Source organism: Mytilus edulis, chromosome 6 (genome assembly GCF_963676685.1).
Source record: "Mytilus edulis chromosome 6, xbMytEdul2.2, whole genome shotgun sequence".
In the NCBI taxonomy this organism is placed as follows: Eukaryota; Metazoa; Mollusca; class Bivalvia; order Mytilida; family Mytilidae; genus Mytilus; species Mytilus edulis.
In genome coordinates, this window is record NC_092349.1 from 22,022,552 (window position 1) to 22,031,914 (window position 9,363).

At 33.0% G+C, this 9,363-nt stretch overlaps 1 long non-coding RNA gene across 1 annotated transcript; it reads left to right on the forward strand.

Annotated features, from left to right (window-relative positions):
* Positions 1–3,479: 3,479 nt before the first annotated feature.
* LOC139527357 (uncharacterized) lies at positions 3,480–8,594 on the forward strand. The gene is made up of 3 exons (XR_011665339.1): positions 3,480–3,593; positions 4,761–4,818; positions 6,535–8,594. It is a non-coding gene; the product is annotated as an uncharacterized lncRNA (long non-coding RNA).
* The last annotated feature ends 769 nt before the right edge of the window (positions 8,595–9,363 follow it).

Below are 9,363 nucleotides of genomic sequence, written 5' to 3' on the forward strand. Positions count from 1 at the left end.
AATAGGTCTGCGACACAGCGAGAAAATACTACACCTGGTTAGGTCAGCTGGACCTATACACAAATAATCACTAGTTCAGTGATACTAATAATAGATTTTACAATAAACTCTGAAAAAATGTTTATAAACTTTATTAAAACATAGGCGTCAATTAGGTGTTCAAAGTGACATCAAATATTTATTTAGTTAATCTACGATCGAATTTAATGAAATGTGAACAGGGATTTTTAATCTGCTTTTTTATTCTAATAGCAATACATCAGGGTTGTGTATAAATCTCAGGTTTTCGTTCGACATAAAGAAATGTATTTGAAACCAATTATCTTATACAACTATGAAAATGAAGTTTTTCTCGTCTTATATTATGCAACATGACGCTATTTATATGTAGCTAAGTTAATCTCATTATGTATTGTTCAAGTAGACGTGTTAAGAAAGGGATTTAAATAATGCATGCAATGATATTATATAACAATAACGATATAAGGCTTAAGTGTGGACTTTCTCAAAATACCACTACATGAATGGTGTCAAGACGTGGTATAGTTTATCTATGTGGCGTGTTAATACAAAATAATGACACACGTATTGTCGACTACAAATTTCGACTTGCATGGACATTTCATAAAACTGAACGGTTTGCATAAATCTTATCACCTAAAATTACAGATCGAAAGAAAAATCTATTCCAAACTACTGGACGAAGTTTATGTCGCTGCGTAGTATCATTTTGTTGTCCAAGAAAACTTAAATTTCTTGAGTCGTACATAAGTTGTTTTGTCTATTTCTATCTTGGTATGAATATAGTGGTGTTCTGATTTTTTGGGGTCGAGAAACTGTGATAACAAGAAAAATAATCAACTCTTCACCGAAACGTAAAAACACACTTTATAGTGTCCGAATTGGTAATTCTACAAACATAAGTCTATAACCTGCTTTGTCTGAGGAATTTTCAGAAGAAAGTCGATAGAAAGATAATGACAAGGACAGCAAAAGTCACTCAATATGTATTCCATCGAGACCTGATACTTCTTTATTACGACTTCACGGATAATCCAAACTGACCAACGAATAAGTTGCTGAAGTTGCTTAGAATTGTGTATCAAAGATTACTTATGATGGAATATAAGACGTAGAGAGAAGTGTAAATAAACATTGCTTTTCTGATTTGTTTAATTGATTAATCTTCGGGAAAATCGAGTGAAGAAGATAAAATTTGGTCGTAGTATTGTTTTATTCATTTGTTTTGAATTTTCTGTGGATTTTTCTTATAGTCGTTTTAATAAGGGGAACAGTGGTTTTTACCTTTTTACCCGTACAGATGTGGTTAAGGGCTCAAATTAATCCTTAGATAACCAGCAATTTGATTTAATGTGCATTAAACTTCTATTATTATTAGTTTATAGTCAAGTCGCTCCTTACTGATGTGTAATTTTTCTGTAAAAACCATTTATTTTTCTTTGAATTTGAGGAATATTCTCAAAAAGAAGTGCAAAGAAAACTGCTCTTTTAAGAGGATTTATGACTTTTTTCAATAACTGTGCAGTGAGTTTTTGAAGAATAATATTAAACAACAAACATGGTTTCGTAAGGGTTGTGGTATGATAAAGTTGAAAACACTTTTGGTTGAATAAAGGAACATGTATATTTCAATGAAAAAATTACATTTTAAAGAGTGGATTCCTCCTACATTTGCGTAAAAATCATACATTTGGCAACACAAATTTATCATCTGAACACATAATTTTTAAAAGAAAACAAACTGGGTGAGGATCTTTATATTATTTCTTTTTAATTTCTTAAGGTAGATCATAAGTAAATCTTTTTTGAGACAGAATTTTCTTATACTTAGCCAGAATGAAGATTTTAATATGCTCTTTTCAAAAATATAATAAAAAGTAGGGGTCACCGTGCTATTTTTCAAGCTATGAGTCGTTGAAAATTGCCTAAATTTGGTTAGATTGTTAATGGAAAAACACAATTGTGTGCATAAAAAATAATCTATGAGATAGAATTTTGAAATAAATTGTGAAAAGATAGGTTTCGTAATATGTTTTAAGAAAATAAAAAGAAAAAATGGTGTCACCGAACTTTTTTTCTTGCTACAAGTAAAAAGAAAAAAATTCCCTATCTGTCCAGTATAAATTGTTTACTAAAAGAGTTATCTTCCCTTAAATGGCTCATTTGAAAAAAATGATTCAAAAAGCAAAATAAAATGATATTTGTTTAATTATTTTGAATTATACAATAAATTGCCAAGTTTTCTTTATATTATTAAACAGTCTAACCATCAAATTGCAAATCTGTCTCCAAATTTGCAGATTTAGGCAAATAACTAGACCGATTTTTTACTGTGATTGTTCAATCCAAGATGGCGGTATACCATGAATCTACCTTAAGTAGTAGCAGACTTAAGTACTTAAATTTCTAAATATTCATTACAATGCCAGGTGGCGCAGGGGTATGCTGATCTATCCCAAGGCGCTATGATTGAGTGTTCGTATCTCATTAGCGGGATTGAAAAAATCATTTCCTATATTAATTGTATTTTACCCTATTTGCTCCATCGGGCTCGGTCTAGGATGTACCTGATCAAGCTAGCATTGGTAATTCAATGAATTTTCCCTTGTGAAAAAATGAAGTTGCTGATTGATTGAAAACGAATTAGACAAATAACTAGTGTCAAAGTTTGAAATTGGACAAAAAGAGCGTCTAAAATCAGTTATTTTGAATGTTACGGACATCTATATTTCAAGACCTATAGCACGTTATGCGTCTTTTTATTTCAATATGATAACTTCTTTGTCTTCAACAGACTCGAGGCATCGTGTTTCCACCAACACCTGACCCTATTAGCGCAACAATATGTCTCTGCACGACTTTTTGCCCAAGGATTCCGTATTTTTTCACTTTTTCTCCAACAGTCACGTGACTTTTGGAAATATACCACGTGACCAAAAAAAATGACGAATTATCTTCAAACTTAATTGTTTGAAATATTTTACCAATTATCTTTCATTTGGGCCAAACATGGCATGTGTATGACCATTGATGCGAATGCAGTATTGATTTAAACTTTGACAGTGTCTTTCCGATAAGTAAAGGTCTAAAATGCCTGAAAGGGAAAGGGTTAATCTTGATAGATCACTATTATCAAAGACAAAAAATTGGGATATAATCATGGAGGGGCGAAAGATACCAAAGGGACAGTCAAACTCATAAATCGAAAATAAACTGACAACGCCATGGATAAAAAACGAAAAAGACAAAAAGACAAATAATAGTACACAAGACACAACATAGGAAACTTAAGATTAAACAACACGAACCCCACCAAAAAAGGGGAATGAGCTATATAAATGACGACATTGTTGTATTGATTGGTCCTGTTCGTCGTATTGTCGATTGTATTGTAATTATTCTACATACTGTATTTCTATTATACACCTCAGGATTATCAAACACATCATACAACGAATGATTATTTGTGGCTTTTGAGATGCTCCCCACTGTAGACTGTTGATGCATTCGTATTTAACATTACCGCCAGAAGTTGCATTGACTTTTCCATCACGTATAACACGACACGTAAGGTAAGAAATTTTCATTAGCAATCCAGTGATTGTCCCTCATATCTAACACGTAATTGTATGCATATTAATATTAATTTACTTTCACTTTGATTACTTATATCATCATCGTCATATATTGTATAATACGCCATACGAACGTTTCATCTGTATAAAACTCATTAGTTGAAACGAAATTCAAACAACTTGTCCGAAATATGTTATTAATGACGGCTTTCACGCATAAGTAAGACGAATTTAATCAGACTGTTAAAAAGAGTCGAAAGATGATCATAGGTTTTCAGCAGATCCTGCTCCACACGAAGCATCGGTCATGTTGCACGTGTAAGTATGCATATAGGTAAATGAATTGGATATTTAGAATATATATTAGTTGTGAAACGGATTTTTCATAAGGGTCAACAAACTCATAATGTCGTCCGTAAAATTTACGAATAGTCCATTTGTCAATTCCCGTTATTGACCCTGTAATTAGAGATTTCTTTTTTAGTTGTCTCCCTCATGAGGGACATTAATTTTTATTTACAATGGAGAGCTAGCAGAAAGAGCAAATTTACTTGTGCGTAATGCAAGTAATCTTTAAGGTTTTCAAATCTTTTAATTACATTAATTTGTTTTTAAGCTAAATACTTTTTGACATCAGAAATTATTTTTCATGAAAAATTAGTTAAACCGCCGATACATCACTATCAATTCATCATGCTTTGCATTGGCAATGGACAACTTTGTCCGGTATAGAACCAGTCTACGATTGACAAAGGGAAATAATTTGTTTTAAAAGTGTGTAATAACAGAATCAAATCGGTTATTGACAAATGGACTATTGACGACTTCAACTTCAACACTTAGAAGTCTTGGTTTATAAGCGTCTGTGTGAGCAGTAACCCTCTATCAAGGAAATACAGGCCCTGGAATATCGTTTCATCTGGGAGATTTATACTCCGGATGCAGGCGAAGCTGGAATTTAGCTACATAGAATTGGAAGTTCATGATTCGTAAGCTAAAATAATCTCTTTCAACGTATATTGGAATACTAGTATCACATACAATTTTTAATTTGCACTTGATATTAACTGTCCCGCACATAGGCTTCTATAATCATATAAGAATTGAGAAAATTTGCACTTTATCTTAAATTTATTAATGCAATTACTTGGATTTATTTTTCAGGAAAATTTCACAATGAGAGCTTTCTTTGCTTTTTGCATCATACTGATATGTTTGTCGGGTAAGTTAGTTTCATTCCAACACAAGGAAACACAAAGAATAATTTGAAAGGTACAATTACTAAACATCATAACGCAATGACAATAAATATGGAAGACGCGCGGCGATCAGCCACAAAATTTGTATTACGAAATGATGAGAGAGTATTATTTCCGTGAGCGCTTATATGCATCCTAACAAAGAACAGTGGTCTACCAACACAAGATTAGAACATACATTAATAATGGACTTACAATTCATATCATGATTTCATTGATAGAGGGTTGCTGCTCACAATATTAAACCAAGATTTACAAATGGTGAAGTTGAAGTCATCCCTTTGTAAATTTTAAAGACGTCATCACGAGTTGGTTTACCATTATCGAATATACGTTTTACAGATGATATCGGATATGTTCCCTTTTTGTGATTGTGACCTACCGAATTATACTATTTGTAGAGTTTGAAATAAAATGAGCAACACGACGGGTACCGCATGTATAGTATGATCTGCTTACCCTTCTTGAGCACCTGAGATCACCCCAAGTTTTTTTGTGGGGTTCGTGTTGCTTAGTCTTTAGTTTTCCATGTTGTGTTTTGTGTACTATTATTTGTCTGTTAGTCTTTTTATTTATTAGCCATGGCATTGTCAGTTTATTTTCGATTTACAAGTTTGACTCCCCCTTGCATCTTTCGCTCCTCTTTTCCATGGACGGGTAAGGCATTCTGTTTCATAACAATGGCGCATTGTCTCCAATCTACATTTGAATGTATAGCAAAAAAAATAAAATTCGGTACTTCCTAACAACAATTCAAAAGTCAAATAGACATACTTACCAGGTTAATAAACCTTGTAAAACGTTCCAAAGGTGTATCTGCGAATCAATTGGTACAATCAAGTTTTCCTGACACTTTGATACGTCATGAAGTAGAAAAATAAGTTCTACAATAATACCCGACATGGGTTGCTAGAGGTTTATAAATAAAGGCAAAGTAGTATACCACTGTTCGAAATTTATAAATCGATAGAGAAAAAACAAATCCGGGCTACAAAGCAAAACTGAGGAAAACGTATCAAATATAAGAGAACTACGACACAACAGAAACACAACATTAAAATGTTTCATCCCTGCCCGGCCCCAGTCGTCTATAAAGGGGCGTATGTTATCAACGTTGGTTTGATTTTGTTTTGTGGATTGATGATTATTGTATTGTAGGAATTGAATAACTTTTATTATATGAACGCATTCCAATTACAATATTCGTAAAACCTTGTATAATACAATAAGGAATGGGTCATCGGCATACTTAAATTATGTTGCGTTTGTTTGTATATGGCGCGAGTACTAGATACTGAAGGACGCCTCCGGGTGCAGGTATTTCTCGCTGCATTGAAGACCTGTTGGTGAGCTTCTGCTGTTGTCTGTTCTATGGTTGGGTTGTTGTCTCTTTGATATATTCCCCATTTCCATTCTCAATTTTATTTTTACCCTAAATGTAATGTTAATATCAGTGAGATTGCAACTGGCGTTACAACCAAAACGACCACTACACGATTGATAAGGTCATATTCTGTCAATATCATATCGAGCGATTAACTATTTTTTTATTTTATAAAAGACATACTTTATAATTTCGACCACAAATAAGTTGAAAATAGTGACTGCATATGGCCTTTAAAAATAAAAGCCTGATTATTAGAATTATTTTTTAATTCAAAAGAAACAATATGTTTTAGGGTTTGATCATACTGATGCTGCTGTAAAGTGCTTTAAAAGTTACTGTATTAACAATGATGGTTGCAGATTTGGATGTTTCGCCTATGGTTGTGGTTCCGAACATTTCTGTAGGGTACAAGATAGGCGATGTTGCTGTGATGGTTGTATCTCCGATTAATAACCTAGAAAGATCAGAACTTTAAATTTTGTAAAGTGCCGAGTATGCGTTTATTCATGCATATATAATTATAACATAAGTCTATGATTAAAAAGTGTTGGCATTTTGATTGGTAGTTATATTAATTGTTACTCATCATCATAAATTATAATATTTGAACATTTCAATTGTCGAACAGGAAAACTTTCTTAATACTGTATTATGCCTAATGATTTTGTGCACTGCAAAAAAACATTTCTTTAGGACGACAGCTGTATTTCTAAATATATAATTATTATTAACTATAATATAATGAACTTCGTCCAAATTATGTATTATTTTCAAGGCAGCTAAATCCTAGTGCAACATATACATTGAGCTGCAAAAGTTTCTTATTTTCATGGCAGCTAAATTCAAGTGCAACATATACATTGAGCTGCAAAAGTTTTTTATCATCTACATCCGATTTCCCATGGATTGTCACATGTGGAAAGGTTACAAACGCTGATTGGACTCTATACGATACTCCGCTTACAGTATCAAAAGAAGCAACTCATTCAGGTATAACTAGAAGCTGGAAAAAGGAATCAGAAATAAATGTGGCAAATAGAATAAAGCTTGTAAGACGAACTTTGTACGCATTAATTGGCTCTGGGGTGCATGGAACAAATGGCTTAGATCCAGTAACACCTTATAAATCTACAACACATGTGTTCTACCAAGACTACAATATGGTTTGGAAGCCATTCCTCTAAATAAGACCAATATATAACGCAGCTGGAATCTTTTCATAGAAAAAATGTAAGACATTTTCAATCTCTTCATCAACGCACGGCTATAGCTGCAATATATCTCCTGATTGGTGGGCTGCCAATAGAAGCTGAACTTCACAAAAAGCAATTGTCTTTTCTCTATAATTTACTTTCTTCACATGGTCAAAGAGTAAATGATATCATCATCAGACAAATGTCGGTAAACTATGATAACCCGAACAGCTTTTTTTCAACAATTCGAGAAATCCAATTAAAGTATGAACTGCCTCCGATTCATCTTCTTCAATAATCTCTCCCTTCAAAATTGAAATGGAAATCTCTTGTAACGAAGCATCTGAACACATACTGGCAAAATACATTAAGGGACGATGCCGAATCTAAATCAACTCTAAAATATATGGAAACTGAGCATCTTCTTATAGGCAAAAACCACTCAGTGTGGACTATATTTTGCCGAGTTCGGAAAGCTATTATAAAAGCTAGAATAGTTTCAGGAACATTTATTATATTGAATTCTGATCGAGCGAAATTTAATCAATCATCTTCACCAGTCTGCCAACTATGTAATCTTTCTGAGGAAAGTATCTCTCATTTTCTCCTGGAGTGTCCACTATTATCAAATACAAGAATTACATACTTTGAACCAATCAAGGCCTATGTTACTCAACATACAACAGCTGAAGTTTGGCATAGTGTCTTTCAATCCAAATCAAGCATTATCACATGTATCAGGCTCATTATAGACTGCAGGCATTTTTCACAAACACTAAGAGACGGCAAGATAATGAACACGATAGAAGCCAAAACTAGGGAGATGTGCTATAAACTTTATATCAAGCGATTAAAGTTGCTTGAGGCAATGGATGGTTGAAGGTCTGAAACAAACAGTTTTTATTCCGTATAAGTTGTGTTTTAATGTTTATAACTGACACTCGGATTTTATGTGTAAAAAGAAGAGTTTTACTGTGTATTTTAACCGTTGGACAATAACTTTTAAAATATATCCACCATATATTTTAATATGTATTTAAAATAGTACTTTTACTTGGAGATAATCCTTGGTGTTCCTTATAAAGGAAGCTTAAAGGGAGAGAAGAACAAGATAGATGCACGCTTGATAATGCTAGTTTAAATAAATGATATGTTCCAATCCATGATTTCTAGAATTCTACAACTTTTTGATGATATTATTTCAATCTAGTATTTCAGGAGAGGTTGTGTCGGTTCTTGATAATTTCTTTTTTTTTTGTTACAAACCCTAAAAGTATTTACAAGTCTTTTATACAAACTTCTATTTAACCAAATGTTTCAATCAAAGAGCAGAATGCTCTGAGGGATACGATTGCCATATAGTTTTCATTGACACATGTATAGCAGTTCTGCCAACTTTTCATTAAGCAAATTCGAGAGATTTGGCCAAAATAGAAAAGATCAAAGAGGAAAAAATTGATCCAAGGATACTGCTGCAAAAAAGCATGAACATGAGTGAGTCTCACGCATTTTTGGCAGCCCTGGCCTTGATAGTCCAAATAATTATGACGTCTTGAAAGGCTATTATATTTTTTTTTCTTTCACGCCTTAGTAAGGCTTCAAAGAAAAAAAATATAATAGCCTTCCACGACGTCATAATTATTTGGACTATGGCCTTGAAGGCATAAAACTTTGCTTAGTGCTTGGAGCACAAAAATCATGCTCGAAACAAGAAATCAAGCAATTTCATTGGTTGATTTTCGAGTATGAGTACAAAAAACTGACTCGAAAGTTTTATGACCGCAAGGCCTGGTACAGCTGGATAGTATTACTTTCAAAACTAATTCAACTGCACATGCAAAGGTAATATAAATCTGAATAGTCACTCAACTTTAAAAATAGCTAATCCTGGATACAAGTGTACGAGCAATGTACTTATTGTGTTTTAT